General features: G+C 48.2%; 1 long non-coding RNA gene and 1 pseudogene across 1 annotated transcript; one reads left to right on the top strand and one right to left on the bottom strand.

Annotated features, from left to right (window-relative positions):
- The first annotated feature begins 5,518 nt into the window (after nucleotides 1-5,518).
- Nucleotides 5,519-6,447, top strand: LOC136514318 (uncharacterized). The gene is made up of 3 exons (XR_010773605.1): nucleotides 5,519-5,666; nucleotides 5,780-5,966; nucleotides 6,169-6,447. It is a non-coding gene; the product is annotated as an uncharacterized lncRNA (long non-coding RNA).
- Nucleotides 6,448-8,412: 1,965 nt separating this feature from the next.
- Nucleotides 8,413-24,231, bottom strand: LOC136512929 (MAR-binding filament-like protein 1; annotated as a pseudogene).
- Nucleotides 24,232-25,176: the final 945 nt, after the last annotated feature.

The following is a 25,176-nucleotide window of genomic DNA, read 5'->3' as shown; positions in this document are numbered from 1 at the left end:
GGTTGCGGCGGCGGATGACAATGGGGAATGGTGTGAGTAACTTACCAAATCTACATTATATAAAACAAAGAGCTCCGTCGTTTCGTTCGCCCGAGATTATTGGGAGTCGTGCACACGCACCGCAGACGGTTGTTCACACAACCTCGAAATCTACGCCAATAAACGCGCTCCTTCGTTACCAGTGTACACGCCTCTTCGTTGATAGTGTAAGAGGGCCCACACTGACGCACCTCCATACAGGTGCCAAGCGACTGTTTGCCAGAAAAGAGTAAGAAGACAGAATGACGTACTATACCCATTTGCTTTTTTGACCAGACGTGTCAGACTGGACTTAGCAGAGAATAGAGATAAATAAATACATCGAATAAATACATTAATGGAGTTCCAGTTTTTGATGCCTGTTTCGCGCTCAAGGATGGATCAGACTCTTACAATGCTCTGGGACCGCCCAGACCACTGAAGTGCTCGGGGACTGCCCAGACCACTGCTGTGCTCGGGGACTGCCCAGACCATTGCCGTGCTCGTGGACCGCCCAGACCACTGAAGTGCTCGAGGACTGCCCAGACCACTGCTGTGCTCGGGGACTGCCCAGACCACTGCCGTGCTCGTGGACCGCCCAGACAACTGAAGTGCTCGGGGACTGCTCCGACCACTAACGTGCTCAGGGACTACTCCGACCACTATCGTGCTCGGGGACTGCTCCGACAACTGATGTGCTCAGGGGCTATCCCGACCACTGATCGGAGAATCGTTCTCCTCGGCTACATGTGATTTGTACTCACATACAGTTGAGAGATATTTATTTAGACCTTGCTACAAGGCTCATACTTCGCCTTCCAGCAAGCTCGGGGACTACATCGGTACGATGCACCTGCCGGTGCATCTCGTATCGCCTGTACGACGATTAGGTACTCAACTTAACTGGGAATTCTTTTTAGACCTTGACACCACGTGCCTACTTCACCTACTACCAGGCTCGGGGACTAAGTGGGCACACTTCACCTTGCGGTGAATGTGTTTGTTTTTCGACCACTACGCCTCTGATGATCAAAGATGCTACGCTCCAAGAAGCACTTACATTTCTTTTCAGAAATACAAGTGGGCACACTTCCCGGGACGGAAATCTTTTTCTTTTTTCTTAAGAGCACCATACATTCTTCGGACAACCTATTTCTCCGGCGACGACGGTGGTCAAAAGATGTCAAGGACTCGGGCATAACTTGTCGGAGAAGGTCGAAATGGCGTGTCGCAGCATAATACATGGTGCTCGGGGACTAGCTGTGGGGGTATTAACCCCTATACCCCTACGGCTAAGCTTGGGCCGGCCTGGATCGATGGGTCCGGTCCATCCAAAAGACGACGTGCGGCCCAGCCAACCTAGTTGGAGTCCCGCGCAAGGAGTCAAGGCGGATTTGGCGATCAAGCAGGATTCTGGTCGGTTAGAATAGGAATCCTTATCCGGCCACATATGGCAATTGTAACTGACTAGGATTAGTTTCCAGATCTGTAACCCTGTCCCCCGAACTATATAAGGCGGGCAGGGGATCCCTCTAAGAAACATTTCTCATTGACGTACAGCAATACCAATCAGACGCAGGACGTAGGTATTACGTCTTCTTGGCGGTCGAACCTGGATAAAGCCTCGTGTCTGTCTTGCGTCACCGTCTTATTTGTGGCTTACGCATCTGTCTGCCGACAATCTACTACCTTGGGCATACCCCTAGGTAGACTGCCGACCATATTTCGTCGACACGCACGGAGAAGCCGTGGCTGTGGCATGCCCAGTATGGACATCTCCGCTTCGACGCTTAGTCGGCTGGAGAAGATGGTGACTGGGCTGCCTCACATCGAGCATGCAGGTGAGCTATGTGACAACTGTCGGGCCGGGAAGCAAAGAAGGCTGCCGTTCTCGAAGACGGCGAAGTACCGCGCAGCAGAGACCCTCGAGCTGGTCCATGGTGACCTCTGCGGGCTGATCACATCGGCGATGCCCGGCGGGCGCAAGTACTTCATCTTGCTGGTGAATGACTGTAGCCGGTACATGTCGCTGCAGCTTTTGACCAGCAAGACCGAGGCGGCGGAAGCGGTCAAGAAGTTCAAGACGCGCGCGGAGGCGGAGAGCGGCAAGAAGCTGCGCGCGCTAAGGACTAATCGCGGCGGCGAATTCACTTAGGTGGAGTTCGCTGCGTATTACGCAGATCAGGGTGTGGTGCGACACCACACCGCGCCGTACTCGCCACAGCAGAATGGCATGGTGGAGCGGCGGAACCAGACGATGGTCGGCATGGCTCGATCCATGATGAAGGCCAAGGGCATGCCGGCAAGGTTCTGGGGTGAGGCGGTGACCACGGCGGTGTTCATCCTCAACTACGCGCCCACCAAGACCCTAAAGGGTAAGACACCGTTCGAAGCTTGGTATGGGCGCAAGGCGAGCGTGTCCTTCCTCCGGACATTTGGCTGCATCGGCCACGTCAGGAAGATGAAGCCGGTCCTCACCAAGCTGGAGGACAGGAGCACACCGATGGTGCTCCTGGGCTACGAGGAAGGTACCAAGGCGTACCGGCTCTACGACCCACGAGGAGGCAAGGTGGCTGTCTCGCGCGACGTCGTGTTCGACGAGAAGGTGGCCTGGGATTGGGACAGTCTGGGCACGAGGGAAGCTGGCGGCTTCACCAGCACCTTCGTCGTTGAGCACTTGGTCCTCCACGGTGGTGGAGACACTGGAGAGGAGGTGCCGACCACTCCAGCAACGGAGCCGAGCACTCCAGGAGTGGTGCCGAGCAGTCCTGCAGTGGTGGGAGTGGTGCCGAGCGGTCCTGCAGTGGTGCTGACCACTACAGGACGGGTGTCGAACGCTCCCGTAGCAGAGCCGAGAGGCCTTACAGTGGTACCGACCACTCCAATACTGGTGCCGAGCACTCCTGCAGTGGTGCCAACCACTCTAGGAGTGGTGACAAGCAGTCCAAGAGTAGTACCGAGCACTGCAGCTGGGGTGCCGAGCACTCCAGGTGCTGTGCTGACCACTCCAGCGGAACAGGGGACTCCATCGACGCCGATCGAGTTCGCCTCACCTCCCAGCGACATCACAGAGTTTGTGGATGCTTTCCACGATGGTGAGGAGGTGCGGTTCTGTAGGCTGGACGACATCGTCGGCGGCACAGGGTCCTCAGGTCTTGCGGGTCGGCTGCTCAATGACCCAGAGCTACTTCTCGTCAGTGTAGAAGAACCACCCACGTTCGGGCTGGCTGAGCGCGATGCAAATTGGTGACGGACGATGCTGGAGGAGATGAAGGCGATCGAGGAAAACGAGACTTGGGAGCTCGTCGATCCACCTCCAGGATGTCGTCCGATCGGCCTGAAGTGGGTGTACAAGGTCAAGCGGGACGAGCGCGGCGCCATTGTCAAGCACAAGGCGCGCCTCGTCGCCCGAGGCTTTGTCCAGCGTGAGGGCATCGACTTCGAGGAAGTCTTTGCGCCGGTAGCACGCGTAGAGTCTATCCGACTGCTGCTGGCTTTGGCAGCAGCGAAGGACTGGCTCGTCCATCATCTGGACGTAAAATCGGCCTTCCTCAACGGCGAGCTGACGGAGACGGTCTTCGTTAGGCAACCTCCGGGTTTTGCCGTCAAGGGAGCGGAGCACAGGGTGCTCCCACTGCACAAGGCGCTCTACGGGCTATGGTAGGCCCCGCGAGCGTGGAACGCCAAGCTTGACGCCACGTTGGGCGAGCTTGGTTTCACGCGGTGCGCAACCGAGCACGCGCTCTACACGCGGCGATGGGGGGAGGAGCTCGTCGTCGGCGTGTATGTGGATGACTTGATCGTCACCGGCGCGCGTGCGGAGGACATCGACAGCTTCAAGCACGAGATGGCGGCTCATTTTCGAATGAGCGATCTCGGCGCGCTCTCCTACTACCTCGGCATCGAGGTGAGACAGGGGAAGGAGGCGCTCACGTTCGGTCAGAGCGCGTACGCCTCGAAGCTGTTGGAGCAGAGCGGCATGGCTGAGTGCAAGCCGTGCGTGACTCCGATAGAGGAGCGGCTGAAGCTGACGAAGGCCAGTACCGCAGCGAAGGTAGATGCAACACTCTACCGGAGCATTGTCGGCGGTCTGCGCTACCTAGTCCATACGAGGCCGGACATTTGCATTCGTTGTGGGCTACGTCAGCCGCTTCATGGAGGATCCTCGAGAGGATCACTGGACTGCAGTGAAGCAGCTGCTGCGCTACGTCAAGGGGACAGTGGATCATGGGATCGTCTTCCCCAAGACCGGCGGATGTGGGCTGCAGCTCACTATGTTCAGCGATGCAGACATGGCGGGGGACATCGACGGACGGTGGAGCACCTCTGGCGTGCTCGTCTTCCTCGGGTCGGCTCCAATCTCATGGTTGTCGCCGGAACAGAAGGTGGTGGCGCTGTCCATATGCGAGGCAGAGTACGTGGCGGCGGCCATAGCGGCATGCCAAGCTGTGTGGCTACGCCGGCTGCTGGGCGAGCTGACCGATGTGGAAGCTCACCCACCAGCACTGATGGTGGACAACCAGCCCGCCATCGCCCTCGCAAAGAATCCTGTTCTCCACGACCGGAGCAAGCACATCGACGTTAAGTTTCACTTCCTTAGGGACTGTGTCGATGGAGGGCGAATCGTCATCGAGTTCGTCGAAACTGGTCGGCAACTCGCAGACGTCTCCACCAAGCCGCTCGGACGTCTTCGGTTCATGGAGTTGAAGAAGATGATTGGCATGGTGAAGGTTCTAGGGTTAGCAGCAGGATTAAGGGAAGAATTGTAAAAGTAATCTGCTGCTCTCCCTGCAGCCGCTACAGGGGCAGATGTCGAAAGGCTCTCCTACCACACTGTAGCTACAGCAGGGGCAGACGCCAAAGTCAGCCCTGCTGTCACATCTAGTCACTGTAGTATGGCAGCCTGACATGTCTGTGCACTAGGATTATATGGATAGAGTTGTATATATGTAGCTTCCCACTGCAACTCATTAAAGAGAGGGAGTTCAGTTTTGCCATTTCCTCTGCAGAGCTTCGGCCAATGCTGGTGCTTGTGCTATGTGTGCGCGCTCTGTTCTTCCTCTCTTCTTCTACCTCTAACCATAGTGTGTGGTAGGCAACGCCGGGGAGTGGTCGGCTCACCCGTTCCGAAGATCGAGGGGCTAACAACTTGTACGCACAAGTTATCAAGTGGCCTGAAGTGAGGCTGGGTTCAGCTCCTTTAAGAAAATTGTAAACTTGCTTTTCTCATATGCAAATTTAAAGATGCAATTAGTTGACATTTTATAATAAACTTGAAGGTCTGTGTAGTTTAGTCCCTCTTTTATGATTGTAATAATGAATCACTAGTGCATTTTCCATGCAAAAGTGGTGGTAGTTTTTATATCGCAATAGTTTGGGTATTACCATAATCCATATAATTTACTTTTTACAAGTCCTTACTAAAAACTATGTATTTTTACATATTCTTTCATCATATATTACTCAAATTCACTTGTATGTTCCATATGAAGGCGATCCTGAACAGGGAACTGAAAACATGCCCGGTTTTTCGCAATCTGAAGACATTATCCCTTGGTGAATGGTGTATGGCTGCTGACTTTGATTCATTAGTTTCATTCCTACGGCATTCCCCTAATCTGGAGAGACTTTTTCTTGAACTTAAACTGGTATGTGTACCAAGATATCAGGTGTATACTGCTCAAGGAAGTTTTGGTTTTTATGTTTTGAAATGCAAATTTGGGCACATGTTCCATTACCATGTTTGTTGTTCTGTAAAAAGGATGGCAGCTGCAGAAAGGCAGTGGAGCACAGTACCAGACCTGAGGGAAAATCATTTGCCTGTACACACCTTAAAATGGTGAAGATCAAATGTTTGAAGAATGATAGTGGAGTCCATTTGTTGGCACAACTGTTCGTGGACAATGGTGTACCCATTGAGAATATATATGTCCGTCAGCGCAGCACCTGTGAGTCATACATTTGCTTTGTATTTTTGTTTAGTGTTTAACATTTGCTTTGTATCTCTTATCTGATATACATTTGCAATGTCTGTTCTGTTGGGACTGTATTGTTTACATGGAAAGGCTAGACTGTTTAGATCTTCTTGATTCCTTTATGGTGCATTATCGACACCCATGGCATCATACGTTTTCTAATATTTTCCACCAGGCCATCGAACAAAACCTCGGTAGCATGAAGCTGGAGCGAGGCTGCCACTTAGGAAATGATGTTCTGGCAACATAGCTTTAATTTTCATGCAAGGTATGATGTTCGAGTTTAGCACTTTGTAGCTAGTAGGAATCTCATGGGCAATGCAAGAAACGACTATGGTTTTTGTGGTACTGTTATCAATGTCGTGTCACCAAAATTGTTACAATGCTTATTTTTTGTGCCTTGGAACTATGGATTATTGTATGGCTATCCGGATGTTAGAGCATCCTTCTCTAGGATCACTAAGCTGAGAAACGGCTGCTTCGGATGAAGTCACGACGTCACGTGGAGTTTATAGTGCACTTGACGAGTCACTGAGATATGGGCATGTTGTGAACGTCACGACGTCAGGTCTTTTTTTTTCTTGGCTTATTTTTTTATGGGCATGTTCGTAGCCCATGGGATGTTGGATCCCGGGGCTAACATCGGATATTTGATGCTAACTAGGAGGACTAAATATGAGCGAGACAAATTTATTAAGTTTAATTAATCCATGCACATATTTAACGTAGCATCACATTATCAAACCATGGACTAATTAGGCTTAATAGATTCGTCTCGTAAATTAGTCTTAATCTGTATAATTAGTTTTATAATTAATCTATGTTTAATACTTTAAATTAGTGTCAAATATCTGATGTGATAGTCTTGGTATCCTTCCGAACCCTGCACCGTTGGGCAAGGAAGATCTTGTCTCTCTTGCATCCGTCGACCGTATGACCACTTCAAGGAAGCTATCCTCATCTCTTGCATGTTTCCCCGCCAGGCATGGACATTGATTTTTCAAAAGTTTAACTTGTATGCAATGGCGCCACATATCTCTACAGCCAGATTTTCTCGGTGATATAGGAGGTTTCCCTAAGGAGATGTGCAAAGGTCTTAAGTCTCTAATCATTCTAGTCGTCGGGGTGATTTAGATACATGGAACGCTTGTGTCTTTGAAGATGCCAGGCCAAACATTCATGTTCTCCTTCTCACGGTCACTAATGAAAGTAGCTTGTGGTGTTTTGCTGGCGTCTCTGCCCTCCATGAGCTCGACATCTTCGAGTCTTTCTAAAATTTACTCTCAAAATCATTATTTAAAGAGTCATTTGAGTAAAAAATCGTTTTCTATATCTTTATGTCCTCAAACAATTTTTCTATATCTTGTGCTCACTCTAGAGAGCCACTCTCGGCTCTCCATCTCTAGCTAGCATGCAATTCGGAATATGATATCTATATTTGGAGATCCATTGGTGGAGGATATTTTTTCACTACATTCTCTATTCCTATAAATTAGGAAGGATATAAAGAATCTCTTGGAGTTGCTTTTAGTTTTAGAGCATCTCCAAGAGACTCTTTATATCATTTCTAATTTGCAAGAATAGAGATTTGGTAAAAAAAAACACACCCTCCAACAATAATATAGATATCTTCTATTCTGAATTTCTCGCTAGCCAAAGATGACGAGTGATGATAGCTCTTTAGACTACGCACAAGGTATAGAAAGGCTATTAGAAAGTATAAAGATATAGAAAATTATTTTTACTTAAATCACTCTCTAAATGATGATTTAGAGACTAAATTTTAAAAAGGCTCTTAGAGATGCTCAGGTCGCTGGTGCCTGATCCTCGAGGGCGGTTAGAGGTGGACTAGTTATGCTCTGGTTGTGTCGTGTCCTGTCCCTTAGAGCATCGATAGCGGCCAGTGCATGGTTCTAGGTGTCAACTTGACGAATCGGTGCATCTAGTGGCCGAGAAGAATCGATTCATAATATGCAAGAGTCTGACTCATGCGCATTAAAGAAAGAAACAAGACCCTATGTTTCAATTGTTTAGTGCATGTTCCGGTGCGTTTTCTAAGCTCATTTTAAGTCCCATCTCAACCAATTCAATTTCTTTAAGATCCCCGGCTTAAAACCCATCCAATGCAGGGCACTTGTGCCTTCTGTCTTGACGAGAGTAGTCTCTTGTGCATACCAAATGCTCTCCACGTGAAGAACTAAACCAAATAAGTGAATAAGCACCCGTCAATCATCAAGCATTATTTATGCACCGAGATTGAGGCCCAGCATGACTTCTGCATACCTTTTATCACAGTATAAGTAGTTGAAGAACTAAACAGGCTTGTCCCAGCATCTCGCTAATCACACTGAACGAGTTTACTGAGGTCAGGAGAATGCAGTTTTAATACAATTAAACATGGTGTATGATGAAAAGAAGAAAAAATCACTGCTATGCAATGCTGAATAAACAAAGATATGGTACCATTTGTCTAAGTATGAGAATAAACAAACCATTTAAGACGAACTACCAATTTGATTTTACTAGAGATAAACGACAGGTCTGTACACAGAGTAACAAACATTCTAAATTCCATCAAATCTAACCATATGTGACTACATCAAGGTTCTCTGTTTCAGTAGGGATGCGACTGGAAGAGCCAGCACCACCTAAGATGATACTGTAGGGAGGTCTACCTTTTGAAGGATGGGAGTTCAGAAGCTGTTATAGTAAGGTGACTAAATAGAGGAATGAAAGAATGACAGCTCTTGCTTTTAGCATTCAGATAATCCTCATGCCGCTGGCCTGCGTTTCCTCCTATAAACCCGTTTAGGGGAACGAGGAGCTACAGCATCAGCACTGTTGATATTTTGAACACGATGATCATTCTTGGGTTGCTCTTTCAGTGGCTGATTGTTAATTGGTGTTGCACCTGTTTCCGAAAGAACTTGGGTGTTTGGAGACCCACCTGTACTAATCTGCCTCCTCAAACGCAATATCTCACCTTTGGCTGTGGCCAATTCTTCTTCAAGTTTCTTAGACCTCACTTCAAAATTCTCCCTCTCAGCCCCAAGCCTTTTTATGGTATTCTGAGCATCTTCCATGTTTTCCTGAGCTTCAACTGTACTTTTCTTTTGTTCGTCAAGGGACTTTGATAGCATCTCTTTCTCCTCTTTAATAGCAGAAATCTTGGAATTAGTTGTTTCCAGCTGCTTAGACAGAGATAGTGTACTCTTAGTCACCTCACTTAGTGATCTAGTGGCCTCATCCAAGTCTACTTGAAGACCTCTTCTTGCTTTAGACTCTATCACTGATTGTTTCATCAAAGCCTCAAGCTCCCTGTTTAGAGTAGCATTGATTTTATGCTCTTTAACTAGCTCGTTTTGCGTGGACTCTAACTTCTTATATGCATCCAGCAATTCTTTTTTAAGGTCACTATGTGATTCTGAAACCGAAAGTAACTGCTTCCTCGAGTTCTCCTTGTGACTTTTTAAGTACCTCCCTCACTGATGCCAGCTCATCTGAAAGACTTGCAGAAACTGACTCTGCCTGCTCTATTTTGTTAGCCAGAGCTTGCCTCACTTCACTGGCCTCATCTGTTAATTTTGAAATCCGAATCATCAAGTCCTGATTTGATCTCTTTACTTCATCAAGCTCTTCAGAGAGTTTAAACACCTCATTTCTGGAATCTCTCAGTGCCTCTTCAGTGGACTGAGCAAGGTCTGACAAACTTTTCCTGGCAACAACTTCATTATCTAGTATTGTTCTGGTGGTGCCCAATTCATTGTTCAACTCGGCTATTCGAGTTCTGTCTTTGCTAGAGTCACTCAATGCAGCAGAGAATTTTTCTTCAAGCTGATTGAGCTTATCATCTTTCTGAAATAATAGTTCAGAATCTTTGAGAAGCCCTCTCTTCAGAAGCGGTTTTCAGGTATGTATACTGACTCAATAAAGCACTGACTTTTTCTTCCACTTCACCCTTTTTCTTCCACTTTTTCTTCCACTTTACCTCTTGGCTAAGCAGATTTACCTTGCCATGCAAAATATCAAGCACTTCAATATTTTCCTTCAATTTGCCTTCAGACAAATGTTTGTCTTCCTCTGCTTCTGCAATACTGTTCTTAAGTTGATCTATCTCAAGGTTAAGCTGCTCTACTAGCTCCTTCTCCCTTTGAACTTCCTCGGTTAAAGATGCTACGGTTCTTCTAGATGAAGCCAACTGATCTTGCAGCAAGGCTGCCTCCTCCTGAAACTTTCTAGCTTCTTTCTTCAGAGTTTTCCCTAAGCATCGACATTGCTGCCTCGTTTTCAACCAATTTGGTCTCCATCTGGGTAACAGAAAAATAGATTAATCAAATGGGAATCCTATCCATGAATTTAATTTATAGATGTATAAAATTCTAAGATAACTTTTGACAAATAATCTCAACAGAGTGAAGTTCCTTCTAGTATTCCACAACAGTGCACAATAACTTTTCCAGTACTATATTGACCATAGAGAGTTGAGACAACTGATGCTGCATCCTAAGGTTCATGATGACTTATATCCTATAAACTTCTTGCTCATATCACCATGTTACATGAGTTGCTTGTTTCATCATCTCAATCAACACAATACTTGGAGCAAAACACTTCAGAAGAGTCTACACGATAAAGCCTATGAAGATATCAGTATCACAGGTGCTAAGTAAAATCCAAAACTTATGCCAAGATAAATTAGGTAGGGAGTAATAGATACTTGTAACAAAAACAGTAAATGGCTCTCTACATGTTCAAGTAAAAAAACAAAACAGTAAATATGCAATAATCAAAAGACAAGATTCTCGTCGAGGGTGTGGGTGTATAACTAGACCACCCAGGTTTCAAGTCCTCAGTGCCTATTCTTAATCAAATTCCACCTAGTTCCAACTAGGTTGGTCTAGTTTTTTTTAAGACAGGATTCGGGGAAAAGAATTCAGGAAAGTTGGCCAACTACGAATCTGATGGCATGTCTGACAAATTAGCATCACAATTCTCATATGCCCTAAATATATGGCAAAGTGACCGAACAGCTGTCCTTGTGATCAAAGAAGAATTACTAGGTTGTAGCTCATGACGTCGTAAGGTAATCTGGTAGTGTACGTTTTTTTTACATGCATACAAGATTTAGGTTGGAAAATCAGTACTAGATTGGAACACCTGGTTATTTCTTCAGCGCAATTTTTTAAACACCGTGCATATGAAATTTAATGTGCAAATTCTGAAGCAGTGAGTGATATAAGTATAATAATTTCATAGAGTGATTATAGATGCATACAGATGAGATGGTCGACTGCAAGGCCTTCTTTTCCTGTTGAGAAGTACCAAGAAGTCCAGCGAAAACACCAGAAGCAATAACTGCAATTGCATTTAGGAAACCTGCAAGTGGATTTCTTGCTGGTTGTCCTTGCTCATCAGGCTGATGTAATTCTTCCCGAGGCTCCTCAGGCTGAGTTACGTCAGCCTTTTGAATATATGTTCTATCTGAAAGAAGAACAATGACAACCATTAAAGTTTTTCAACTCATATTAGGGTCGCTGATGGATGAAATATTGCACACGCCCGCACGGCAACAGGGGGTGTTGGAACCATTGGGCGTACCCAGTGCAAAGAGCTCCCGCCCTGTGCGGGGTCTGGGGAAGGGTGTCAGTGGCAAGCCTTACCCTCACATGTGCAATGCGAGGAGACCGCGACTCGAACCCGGGACCTTCCAGTCACAGAGACCACGACTCGAACCCGGGACCTTCCGGTCACAGGCGGTAAGACTCTACCGCTTGCACCAGGCCCGCCCTTGCCCAGGGTGTTGGAACCATTAATTTATCAATTACTTTAAAATGGGATCATTTTGCCACCAAAACAGCTATGTTAACATTTATGATCAATCCGAACCAAAACCATACCAGGACATACCAGAGTTATGGAATCCAAATGCGGTTCGCAGACCGAGAGGCTACCGACAAGCAATTAGTCAGTACAGGGATGATTAATTGGGATTATGCACTAGTTTGATGCTAATGTACGCATATATTTGATGATAGTACTTATCTCAAAAAATATCTGAATACCTATTACCATGGAAATTAAATATATAGGTACAATATCAATTAGATAACTTATACTGCACTATTAATTTAGTGAACTAGAAAGAAGCAAGCAATAAATGGGCAATAATAGTTCTCTATCAAATAGGGCACTAACGCCATCAGCGGCTGACCAAATTTTTTGACAACACTGCAAGTCTGCAACTCTGTAAAAGACAGGGTGTGTTTGGTTTGAGGAAGGGGTGATCCATCATCTTCTCATTACTTTTTGTTTGGTTTGTGGGATACAATGGGTTGATCCACCACCACCTTATCTCTCACAAACTAGGAGTAACTAGTATAGGCATGAGGGGATTCATTCCAACAAAATCATGGGATGAACTCATGATGCACCACCCATCTAGGACGGGGTGGTTACTCAAACCAAACACACGGTAAATGCTGTCGTGGACTAGCTATGTATGTGGGCTAACATGGTGTCTTGGGCTGATTTAAATTATTAAATGGGTTATATGGCTGATTACATGGAAACTAGAAGATTATTCGCTTTTCATGTGGTTGAATTGGTGGTCCAGAACAGTATACCACTCCAGCTTGTATATGCGTGACAGTCTGGCTGCCTATTCCATCTAAGTGCTTGTTTAGTTCCCAAAAACTTTCCCAAAAAATGCTACAGTAGACATCACATCGAATCTTGCGATACGTGCATGGAGCATTAAATGTAGACGAAAAAAAACTAATTACATAGTTTGGTTGGAAATTGCGAGACGAACGTTTTGAGCCTAATTAGTCCATGATTGAACAATAATTGCCAAATAAAAACGAAAGTGCTACAGTAGCCAAATTCCTAAAATTCACGAACTAAACACAGCCTAATCAAACAATTAAATGGCGGTACCTATTAATTTCAACAGACACATAGGGGTCAAAACAGGACAAAAATTCCAGTCCCCACCGACACTGTTACCATTTTTTTTCCCAGCCACTTCCTGTTACTTCAGGGAAACCTGAAAATGGTTCTAAACCGGTAAGCAGCTGGGGAAAGCAGTATCAAAATCGGGAGGACCCTTTTCGGAACCATTCTTGGGCTCCTGTTTTGCACCATGAAGTTCCCACCGGTATTCCCGTTTACCTATGCTTGAGGCATGCATGCAAGAGCAAAGCCGTTTGTCTCTTCACACCATTGCTGGCTTATTTTATAACCCCTCTCGCACATGACTTCAGCTAAAGTGGGCTTGGTAGGACTAACTGCAGGAGGAATAGAATTGTGTGGAATTGGATTATTTGCATTGAGCCTATTGGGTGGTATATATAGAGATTGCATGACTTGGAGGTCAAGCCGGTACACGGGATTGTAATGCGTGGCAATCTTAAGCAGAGGAGTGGTGATGTTGTTGGAGCCCCAATCGTAGGTGATGGCCACAGTCGGCGTAGTCCGTAGGGCAACATATGAACAGAGAGTGTGCAAGCGGCGCATGCGCATGCGGGAGTCCCCTGGAGCGCTGCGTGCTGCACTACATCACAGTCAGGGATGGTGAAGATGACAGCACCGAACAACGCAAACCGATCTTAGATCTTAAAAAACAAAAGAAACGTCGATCAACGACCAGCGAGAGAGAAAACCCCGATCAACGGATCAGGAAAAGACTCTCTAGGGCAGACGATCAACACAATCGGCGACACGAGCCTTAGGTACGAGCTGGGGCAGCACTGCTCCTGACAAAGATCCTCATGGATACTCTCCCCGGGGGCACACGTAGAAGTGGAAGCTTTAGAATTTGTGGCCTAGAATTTAAACCTAAACTCGTGATACCATGTATAGGAGGAATAGAATTAGGTGGAATTGGATTATTTGCATTGAGCCTCTTGGTCGGTATATATAGAGATTACATGACTTGAAGGCCAAGCCGGTATACGGGATCGTAATCCCAACTAACTCTGTCCTAGTCGTGATATACTATAACACTAACCATCCCCTGGCTTCCTTGTGGGAACATGAACATGCACTGGAGAACACAGGGGAGCCAGTTGGGCCTCTCTACAGCTGCCATTGGCCCCACTAAAAAAATGGACAGGCGCACCAAAGAAATTGGCATTAACCGATCATTGATTATACTTTATTTTTTCAATTAAACCTCCTTTCCTTCTTTGTCCTGTTAAACTGGTACTATCGGTTTTTCTTATAGTACATGCCGTTCATGGAAAGATGTGGTCTTTTTTCCCAGCATCAGTGAGGATAACTAGACCAACATGCTGTGTCGATTGAAAATTATATTGTGCAAATACAAACTATTATTGTGTAGTCATGCTTAGTTTAACATTTTTGAGGAGATTGTATCATTATGTGTTTCCAAATTCAATTATCAGGTCCTGACTGCTATAGACATGTTTCCAAACGAATTGCTCTGTTTCCTATATCACGAAATACCGCTTATGCTTTCCTGGCTGGCCTTCCTGTTTCTGATTCTGTTTTCAGGTAAAAATATGAAATTGAAAGTGGTTAAAGGCTTCTCCCAACTGTTTTCATCCCTACTGGCACATACAATAGTGCAACTATTGGTTCCAAGCAAATATTAATGAGGCTGTACTTCTCAATCTTTACTCATGCACTAGCCACATAAAAGTATCAGAGCACTGAGTGATCCATTTAAGCAAAATTTTATGCACCATGATTCACGGCATCCCAAAGTTATGGCTATGACATGTGCTTGTAGAGACACACCTCACACTCAATATGAGGGGGTGACCTTCATATATATAGCCAATATGGCTGGGTATACAAGGAATACAATCAAGTATACATAGTAGGTGCTAATTATAGCTAATCACACATAGACCTGCCTAATACCCGCCCGCAGTCTAAGCGGGAGGATCCCGGACGCATAGACTGGACCTGAATTCAGTAAATAGCTGTACAGGAAGACCCTTGGTCATGATGTCTGCGAACTGATGAGAGGACGGCACATGAAGAACCCGAACTTGTCCCAAGGCGACCTTCTCACGGACGAAGTGAATATCAATCTCAATGTGCTTCGTGCAACGATGATGAATGGGGTTGGTTGTCATGTAGACAGCGCTGACATTGTCGCAGTAGACAACCGTCGCCGAAGCAATGGAGACGTGGAGCTCCTGCAGGAACTGGCGCAGCTAGCAGCACTCGGCCACCACATGAGCAACAGCACGGTACTCTGCTTCTGCACTGGAGCGGGAGACCGTGGTCTGACGCTTGGAGGACCAAGAAATCAGATTGTCGCCGAGGTAGACACAATAGCCGGAGGTGGAGCGCCAAGAGTCTGGGCAGCCAGCCCAGTCGGCATCGGAGTAGGCAACCAGTGACTGAACAGGGGCGACACCAATGTGGAGGCCGGAGGAGAGAGTGCCCTTCAGGTAGCGTAGAATCCGCTTGATCATCGAGAGGTGCGGCTCGCGGGGATCATGCATGAAGAGGCACACCTGTTGGACGGCGTATGCCAAGTCAGGACGAGTCAACGTGAGGTACTGGAGCGCGCCAGCAAGGCTCCGGTACGCGGACGGATCAGCAACAGGGGCACCGGCGGTGGCGGATAGCTTGGCATGAGTGTCAACAGGTGTCGTCGAAGAGTGACACTCAGCCATGCCGGCGCATTGAAGGAGCTCAACGGCGTACTGTCGCTGTGATAAGAACAAGCCGTCAACGGAGCCAGTGACGGAGATGCCGAGGAAGTGATGGAGTGCGCCCAGGTCAGTCATGGCGAACTCAGAGTGGAGGCGCCCAATGATCTGCTGTAGAAATGCCGTCGAGGACGCAGTAAGGACGATGTCGTCGACGTACAGAAGCAGGTAGGCGATACTGGTCCCGTCTTTGTAGACAAAGAGGGAGGTGTCGGAAGTCGAGGCGACGAAGCCGAGCTGGCGAATGTATGTCGCAAAACGCTGGTACCAGGGAGCGCTGCAACAGACACACATGATCAGGAAAAATAGGGTCGACGAAGCCTGGGGGCTGCTGGCAGTAGACGGTCTCCTCCAGATGTCCATGGAGAAAGGCGTCCTTGACGTCTAGCTGATGAATAGGCCAGGCGCGTGAGGCAGCAATGCTGAGGACAGCCCGGATGGTTGCTGGTTTGACCACCGGGCTGAATGTCTCATCGTAGTCGATGTCGTGGCGCTGGGAGAAGCCACGAACCACCCAGCGAGCCTTGTGGCGGGCGAGGGTACCGTCGGAGTGGTACTTGTGCTTGAATATCCACTTGCCTGTGACCACGTTGGCGCCGGGTGGCCGAGGCACGAGGCACCATGTCCCGTTGTCGATGAGCGCCTTGTACTCCTCAGCCATGGCCGCACGCCAGTTTGGATCAGCCAAACCGCTACGGTAGTTGGCGGGAAGTGGAGACGGAGTGGTTGTCGTAGAGAGCCCCACATACCGCATAACCGGTATGGCCCCGGACTGGGTCCGCGTGATGCGTCGTTCCTGCTGTACGGGAGGTGCTGGTGGAGCTGCGGGCACCTGTGGCTACTGTACAGGAGCAGTAGCCTGCTGTACAGGGGCAGGAGGCTGCTGAACAGGTGCAGGAGCCGATCCTGGTGCTGTAGAGGACCCGTCATGCGCCCGGGGACGCCGGCTGTAGACAAGACGGATGTCCCGAGCTGGTGGAGTGGCGTTAACAACAGCTGGAGCCGGGGCAGCCGCTGGAGGAGCAGCAGGCAGTACGGGGCCGTGAAACAAGATCGCGGGGTCGTCGGTCAGCTCCTCAATGAAACCTTGGTGTGACTGCCCAACAGCAGAGGGCAAAGATGCAGGACGCACCGGCACTGTAGTACCTGCAAGCAAAAAATCCAAGTCGCTTGGCGAGGACCTAGAGGGGTAAAACCCGAAGGGAAAACAAGTCTCATCGAAGACCACATGGCGAGAGATGATAACGCGCTTAGTGGCCATGTCGAGGCAGCGGTACCCCTTGTGGGAAGAGGGATAGCTGAGAAAAACACAAGCTGTGGAGCGAGGGGAGAGTTTGCGGCGAGCCGTGGCGGTCAAGTTCGGATAACAGAGACACCCAAAGACACGTAAGTGGGAGCACTCGGGAGATTTGTTGTGGAAGAGTGTATGGAATGCTTTGGCGAACAACAGAGCATGAACGCCTGTTCAGAAGGTATGTGGCTGTGGCGAGCGCCTCAGCCCAGTACTGAGCATGCATGTGAGCATGTAGGAGCATCGTGCGGCTGATGTTGTTCAATGTGCGAAGAAGGCGTTCATCCTTGCCATTTTGTGGGGAGGTATATGGACACGAGAGGCGTAAATGAATACCACGGGAAGCAAAGAGAGTATGGAGGGTATTGTTTCCGAACTCAGTGCCGTTGTCGGCTTAGACAGCTTTGATGGCAAGGCTGAATTGAGTGTGGACATAATTGCAAAAATTTGCAATATGTGTGGAGACTTCAGATTTGCGAGTGAGGGGAAAGGTCCAACAGAAATGAGTAAAATCATCAAGTAAAATGAGATAATATTGATACCCGGATACACTGGCAACCGGGGATGTCCATACATCACAGTGAACAAGTTCAAAAGGCATGGAAGTATATGAACTGAAATCTGAAAAAGGAAGGCGCACATGTTTGCCAAGCTGACAAGAATGACATAGCAGTTGCTCTACTTTATTACAACTGATGGACGCATTACGACAAAGAATGTCAATGGTGGCGGAAATGGGATGACCAAGACGTAGAGGTCGGTGGAGATGGCAATGCTGGCGTGTGGAGCGGAAGACGCAGCAAGGAAGGTGTAAAGACCACCAGCACTATTGCAGCGAAGCATCACGCGTCGGGTCGGGATATCCTTGACAGAAAAACCAAGAGTGTCAAATTCTATAGAGCAGTTGTTGTCCCTAGTAAATTGACGGACAGATAGCAAATTACAGACTAGAGACGGGACAACTAAGACATTATTTAGATGAAAATTGGACTCTGGTGTATGAAGAACAGACTCGCCACGACATGAAATAGGAAAATTTGCACCATTGCCAACTGTAATGGAAGAGTGAGGAGGATGATGGCGAGAGAGGAGTATACCATCTGAGGAGCTCATGTGGAAGGAGGCGCCGGAATCCAGGACCCAGGGATGCTGGCCCTAGAGATGCATCTAATTGAGTGCAGCGACAAGACCATCCTGGTTCCACATGGGAGCTTGTTGGGAGACGTGGAGCGGCGCAAATGTCGTCGGGGGCTGCGTAGCCGCGAACGCCGTGTGAGCCTGAGGAGGAGGGGCGCCAAGCACGCCTGGGCGCCAACCGCCCTGCTGAGCTGAAGGAGGGCCCTGTGGCACCCATGGATTGTAGCAAATCCAGGGGCCCATGGGTCGATGTTGACCAGTCTGGCCAACGCCGCCGCGCTGCTGCGCAGAGCCGCTATTCCAGCCACGCCGGCCCTTGCCCTTGCTGCCGCTGTTGTTGCCACCGCTGCCCTTGTTACTGTCGTAGCCGGTCACGTCTGGGTTGTGTGGACCTCCAGAGTTGGCTGTGGCAGCGAGAGCGCGGCACCCGCCCGGGCTGGTGCAGCCAGAGCCGGCGGTGGCGAGGAGGGCGGTGCTGGCGACCGTCTTTTCATCGTTGGCGAGACGGAGCTCCTTTAGTGCCAGCATGTCGTGGGCTCTGGCGAATGTGGGAAGTACAGTGGAGTTGGCGATGTCGTCAGTGGTGTTGGAGAAGCGAGGATTGAGGCCACGCAGAAGGGCGAGGACGAGCTGCGAGTCCTGGACAGGATGGCCGACGTCGCGAAGAGCGGTGGCCTTGATCTTCAGCCGCTGGCAGTACGCCGATATGGTGTTGTCACCTTGCACCATGGAGTCAAATTCGTTGAGGAAGATGGCGCGCGGCTCCCGGTTGGCGCGGAAGATCCCTTCAATGGCCACCCACAGATCACGAGCGGTTGGATCGGCACCGTCCATGGCGAGGTCGAGGACGGAGTCGTCAACGGAGCCGGAGATCCAGCCCCGGACGCAGCACTCCGCGGCATCCCACTGAGGATCATCAGGTCGAGGGGGAGCAGAGCCGTCGATGTGCGAGCGAAGGCCGAACTTGCCACACAGCGACCTGAAGAAGAACGTCCACTTGGAGTAGTTGGATTGAAGGCCCAGCATAAAAAGGATGTGGGACTTGACATTGACTGTGGCGTAGTTGTGAGCCACGATCGGGGCAGCAGCGCCGGCGCTCATGGCAGGCATGGTGGGAGTGCCTGTTGCGGGCAGGGTGCCGGCACTTGGTGGCCGAGGAGGAGGCCGAGGTGTCCATGATAGAGGAGAGAGGGAGGACGGGCGAGAGGAAGTCTCGCGCGTGGGGGGAGGTGGCTGCGCGATCACGGAGTCGCGAGGTGGAGGGAGGGAAAGACCGGGAGAATAGGATCTAATCGGCTGATACCATGTAGAGACACACCTCACACCCAATATGGGGGGTGACCTTCATATATATAGCCAATATGGCTGGGTATACAAGGAATACAATCAAGTATACATAGTAGGCGCTAATTATAGCTAATCACACATAGACCTGCCTAATAGTGCTCTGCTCTATCTAGTTCATACATGGTCCAGAAAACATGCCAAGACTCAACTTCATTAAATTACTTTTTCCACAAGAAATTTAATAGAATATTTCTATGGCTGAACTAAATAGTTTGTCCTGGACATAGCAATATATCAATAGAACATCATCATCACTGGAATACCAAATCCTGCGACGCCAAATATGGAGATTGTGTCCAGTTTCAGATATTATTCTTTTGCACAGATAGTATAGTTTGTTTTTCTGGAAAGTTCATAGGCCCTCCATGGACAAATGCACTTCTGACCTTAATCTACTATATAACAAAGAGTGATTACAAGTATTTTACAACTACTACGATAAAGAGAAATATGCTAGAAAATACAAATATGCATCCTCGCCATATCAGGTGGAACCAGATGGGGACATGAGTTTCCAACACCAAATGCATAGCCATTAGCCAGTATCAATACGTCAAGGTCCTAACAAGGATCACAGCCAGAATACAGTTTAACACTAAAGAAGAGATCTACACACATCTGATTGTTCAATCCAAGATAAATTGGTAGCGTTAATGTATAACACTTTATTTGCCCTACATATGCTTATACAGCACCAGTAACATGCAACCACTTTATGTGTTCAAAAATCCTTGTCATTCAATGTTTTCCAATGCACATACTTTATGTTTTACCCTTATCTATCTCCATGCAAGCTTTTTGAAAAACTGAAAACACAACTTATTCATAATAACTATGTTGGTAACAGTGTGGGAATTAAAAGGGTTCCAAAGTTGCCAAACAATGAAGGTTCACAAAACGATAAAAGGCAGTCCAGATCCAGATAATAAAGACCTAAGGTATGGACACTTTTAGTGGTGTCCTGTGTTGCATGGATCTCAACAAACAATGAAGGAATAGTAAGAGAAGGAATAGGGCAGTTTTACTAGGTGTAGATTCCAATAAGGTCGGGAATGATGCCTACTAGATGAGCTACTGGATGTTAGGAACTAACTGGTGTCAAAACTCAAAAGGATGGCTCAAGGCAGTTGGGTGTAATGTCCACTCAGTCCTCAAGCAAGCAGGGTTGAAGGACCTCATGGCAAACTTTGAGCTTAACGAAGTTGACAGGGATTTAAACCAGCGACCAAACAGCATGTAGTATTGTAGGTTTAAAGTGATTATGGAGACTGATGCAATCTGTTGGGTTTCTACACATCTATATTGGTCCAGAAATTAGAATGGCATGTACCATTTACGCGGGAAAAATTAGCATCGCAATTGCACAGGCCATTCAGCAGTTTATTTAGAGAGGGGAACTTATTAGTATCTACGAATATCACAAATTTATCAGATTTAATAAAACCAAAAAAATTACGCATACCATCCTAGCAACAAGGGGGTGTCGAAATGAGATTTACTACTACTAAAGAGAGTCTACAATTTAAGTGGGAAACTTAGCATTGCAATTGCACGTGCCATTCAGCAAGTTTATTTAGAGGGGAGGGGGGGAGGTATCATATTAGTATCTACCAAAGTTCCAAAAGCGGTATTAAGCGGCTGCTTAAGCGTGCTGAATCGCTACGCGGGAGGCTGCCGCTTCGCTTCGGGCCATAAGCGGCCCCTAAGCGGCGCCAGCGCTTCAGCGGATGCGGACGCGCGCGGAAGCCGCTGAGGCGGAGAAAGGCGCCGCGGAAGCCCTGCTCCGCGGCTGCTCAGCGAGCCAGTGACCGGGAGGGAAAGGCAGCGCGAGAGATAAATGCGCGCGCCGTGCGGAAGTTCCAATCGGGCGCGCGCCGTGCGGAACCCGATTCGGGGCGCGGGAGAGGAGGGGATAAAAGCAGAAGAGACTTCCCGCCATCGCCCGCCGACCGACGCCCGTAGACCGACGCCAGACAGACACTCGACGCCTGCCGACTGCTGATTCGAGCCGCCGCTGGAGGAGGTCGAGCTCGTCGGTCTCTTCCCCAAGTCTGACGTCTCTTCCCCAAGGTCGAGCTCGAGCCGCCCCCATCTCCGGTGTCGTCCTCTTGATTCTCTTCCCCACGCTTGGCAAGGTGAGCTCCTCTACCTCTGCTTGACTTCTTCACTGTCTGCTCCTCTCTCCTCTGCTTCTCCGTTCTCCACTCTGGTTCTCCCTTCCCTTCTCCTCCCTCCCCCTCCTGAGTCCTAATGTGTGCTACATTGCTACTGCTAGGCTCCAGTTCCATAAAGGTGTGCGCATGTGCAGTCTTGGATTGCTAGATTAGTTTATGCCTAATTCCTTCCCTGTTTTTGTTGTACAGATTAGTAGAATACAGATTTCTTGTTTTGTTTTGTGCTTTTAGATTTCTTGTTGTGTTGTGCAGCACTACAGATTAGTGATTAGTTAGTCTATGCCTAATTCCTTTGCTCCTTGTCCTTGTCTAGATTAATAGAATACTAATTAAGTAATTATAGGATGGAGGTTGCCGGGACACAAGCAGTAGGAGAACCCCAGACAGCAGTAGAGGAAACTTTGTCTCTCAAGAGGAAGTCAAATGATGTAGGATGGGAATATGGGTATCTTTTAATTTGGAACTAAGTAGGACCTGAAACTATGGTTTATGAACTTCAGATGCAATGTTCTGTTCTTATGAACTAAATAGTAGTGTTCTTGCCATTACTATTCACCTTATCTGTTTATAAATATTTAATCATGAGGTATATTTTTTGTTTTATGAACCTAATCAACATTTGATGTTTCCCATATCTGTGACTGTTAGGAACATTACAACATGAAACCAACAATTGCTGAGCTGTACCTATACAAGTCCAACAATTGCTCAGCTCTACAAGTCTAGGAATAAGATCAAATAAGGTATGTTTTTATTTATACTTCTCAAGTTCATAGCCTCTCCGCAGATTTTGTGGGGGAAAGGCTTATCTCGGTTTATCCCTTCCCCAGACCCCACTCATGTGGGAGCCTCCGGCACTGGGTCTGCCCTTTTCTCAAGTTCACAGCCTATTACATGAATCTGATTTTCTACAGTACAAAACGCTTAAGCAACGCTTTGTACACTTAAGCCCGCTTAAGCTCCAAGCGGCGGGTCACCGCTCGCTTAGCGCTTAGCGCTTTTTTGAACTTTGGTATCTACGAATCTCACAGAGTTTTATCAGATTTAATACAACAACGAAGTCTGTCAGTCCCAAGCAAGTTGGGTAGGCTAGAGTTGAAACCCACCAAGAGCCCCTAGTCACAATTTAGGCACATCAATTGCTACTTTCCAAGCACTCCTATTCAAACATATATCTCTAGGTATATCCCAAACTTTCAAATGTCTTTTTATTGCCTCCCCCGTATCAATTTCGGTCTACCTCTACCTCTCCTCACATTATTAGCTTGGCTTAGGACTCCACAATGCACTGGTGCCTCTGAAGGTCTCCTTTGGACATAGCCAAACCACTTCAACCGATGTTGGACAAGTTTTTCTTCAATTGGTGCTACTCCTAGACGGTCACGTATATCATCGCTCCTAACTCGGTCCATTCTTGGACGCACAAGATATTTACACGCCTCCTAACCGTTGTGTCAACTAACTCTCTTAACTTACCCGTAAGGGACCCTAAATTCCAGCTGACTAAACGGATCCTAATTGGCTCGACTAGCTTCCTTACCCTTCGCATCCGCCGAGTCAGGCGAGAAGACCCTTGCTCATTTTCCACCACACCCGGGCGCCGATGTGACCCGATCCTTGCTCACTTGACACCGTGCCCAGATCACGACACGGCGCGTCACAGGGGTGACGGCCCAGCCCTTGCTCATTTAACACCATACCCGGGTTCCGGCATGGCGCGTCGCTAAGAAGGTAACGCCCCAACGGGATTCTTTTGGGTTTCATCTCCATAACAGTGGCTAAGTTTTTACATTGGCTCGTCAAGCCTAACACAACTCTCCTCCTTTATCAGGGCTTGGAACCCGCTGCTAGAACACCGTAGGCACCCCTACACATATCATCAGCAACGAGGGGGTGTCGAAATGAGGTTTACTACTAAGAGAGTCTACAATTTACGCGTGGGAAACTTAGCATCACAATTACACAGCCCATTCAGCAAGTTCATTTAGAAGGGGGAAAAGTATCTTATTAGTATCTACTAATCTCACATATTTTATCAGATTTTTTAATAAAACAAAAAAAAAATCACACATATAATCCTAGTAACAAGGCGTCAAGGCGAGTTGAAATGAGGCTTACTACTACTGACCGGTGACGAGATCAACCGACGAGCGCTGCGCCCTGGCCACCGCCGCCGCGGCGTCGCGGAGGCGGAGGAGCGGGAGCACCGAGACGCCGACGAGGAGCACGGCCCTCCTCCGCGTGGCGTCGTCCGCAACGGGGGAGCGAGCGGCGCTGGACGACGAGGCAAAGACCGCGGTGGCCACCCGCCCGGCGCCGCTGCCGCCGCGGCGGCCGCGGGGTGGAGGGAGAAGGGCGGGGCAGGGCGGCTGCACCACCGGCGGCGAGAGGAGGAGGTGGTGGTAGCCCATGCCGGCGTCGCAGTCGCAGTCGCAGACACCCAAAAAAAACCCTACCACCCACCCCTCGCCGGCCGCTGCTTTGCAAGCTGGAGCGGTGTGGTATCACGTGAGCATTCGTAGCAACGGAAATGGCAACCCGTTCTGCCTTCTGAGCTGGGGTTTGGGGCTTGCCGGCTTGGGAGCAGCGGGGAGGGGAGTGGCAACGCGCAAGCTGAAGGGGAAGCGGAGCCGGAGGAGAAGGTTTCGGAACTGTGTCAGACTGTCGGGTTCTGGTTTCGTGGGCTCTTCACAGGCCATGTGGGCTTTAGAAAAGGTTCGTCATAATAGGTCTGGCCCATGGATGGGCACAACGCTACCGGGCCCATTCTGAACATATAATTTTTGCTAAATTCTACGAAAATTCCTCTAAAAATACTACTCGTGTGAAAGACACTCCAACTTGTTTGTAATCTGCCACACTCCAACTTATTTGTAAACTGCCACCTCTGTTCAGAAAAGGATACGGTGCATTCTCGATTTAAAATATTAGTGATTATAACATCAAATATGTATTTTATAAAATATATGTTACGACAAATCTAATGATTCCTATTTTATATCATGAATATTGATGCTTTTTCAATAAAATTAGTCGAACTTAAGACACTTTGGGGCTGTTTGGATAGTGGCATGGTGGAGGTGCCTGGCCCTGGCGAGGCTCCCAGGCGTTGGATTTGGGCCAGGATCACTCGCTTGGCCAGATGTTGCCTGGGAGGCTGACAGTCCCTTTAAGTTTGCTGTTGTGCTAGAATGGCTAGAATTGTATTCTTTTCTGGAAGTAATGTCTATTTTATGACCCGACTTCATTCTCCGAAATGATTTGAATTATACATGTCAGTGATGTGATTGTCCCCAAATGAAACACAAATTATGCTCTACAGAGTCGCCACCAAATTCTTGTCGATCACATGTATCCAGGAACATACTCCTATGAATCCAAACGATCCAACCTCACAACACAGTGCAACCTGTAGCAAACAGACAAATAAGATTCTCAAGAGCAATAAACCATTGATCGTACCTGTGTCTGCTCCTGCCCTCCATCATTGCTCAGCGTCAGATCATTGCAAAATTTAGGCTGCGTAGACACGGACATCTCTGAGT

Source organism: Miscanthus floridulus, chromosome 16, assembly GCF_019320115.1.
Source record: "Miscanthus floridulus cultivar M001 chromosome 16, ASM1932011v1, whole genome shotgun sequence".
In the NCBI taxonomy this organism is placed as follows: domain Eukaryota; kingdom Viridiplantae; phylum Streptophyta; class Magnoliopsida; order Poales; family Poaceae; genus Miscanthus; species Miscanthus floridulus.
This window is presented reverse-complemented; position numbering and strand designations above follow the sequence as displayed.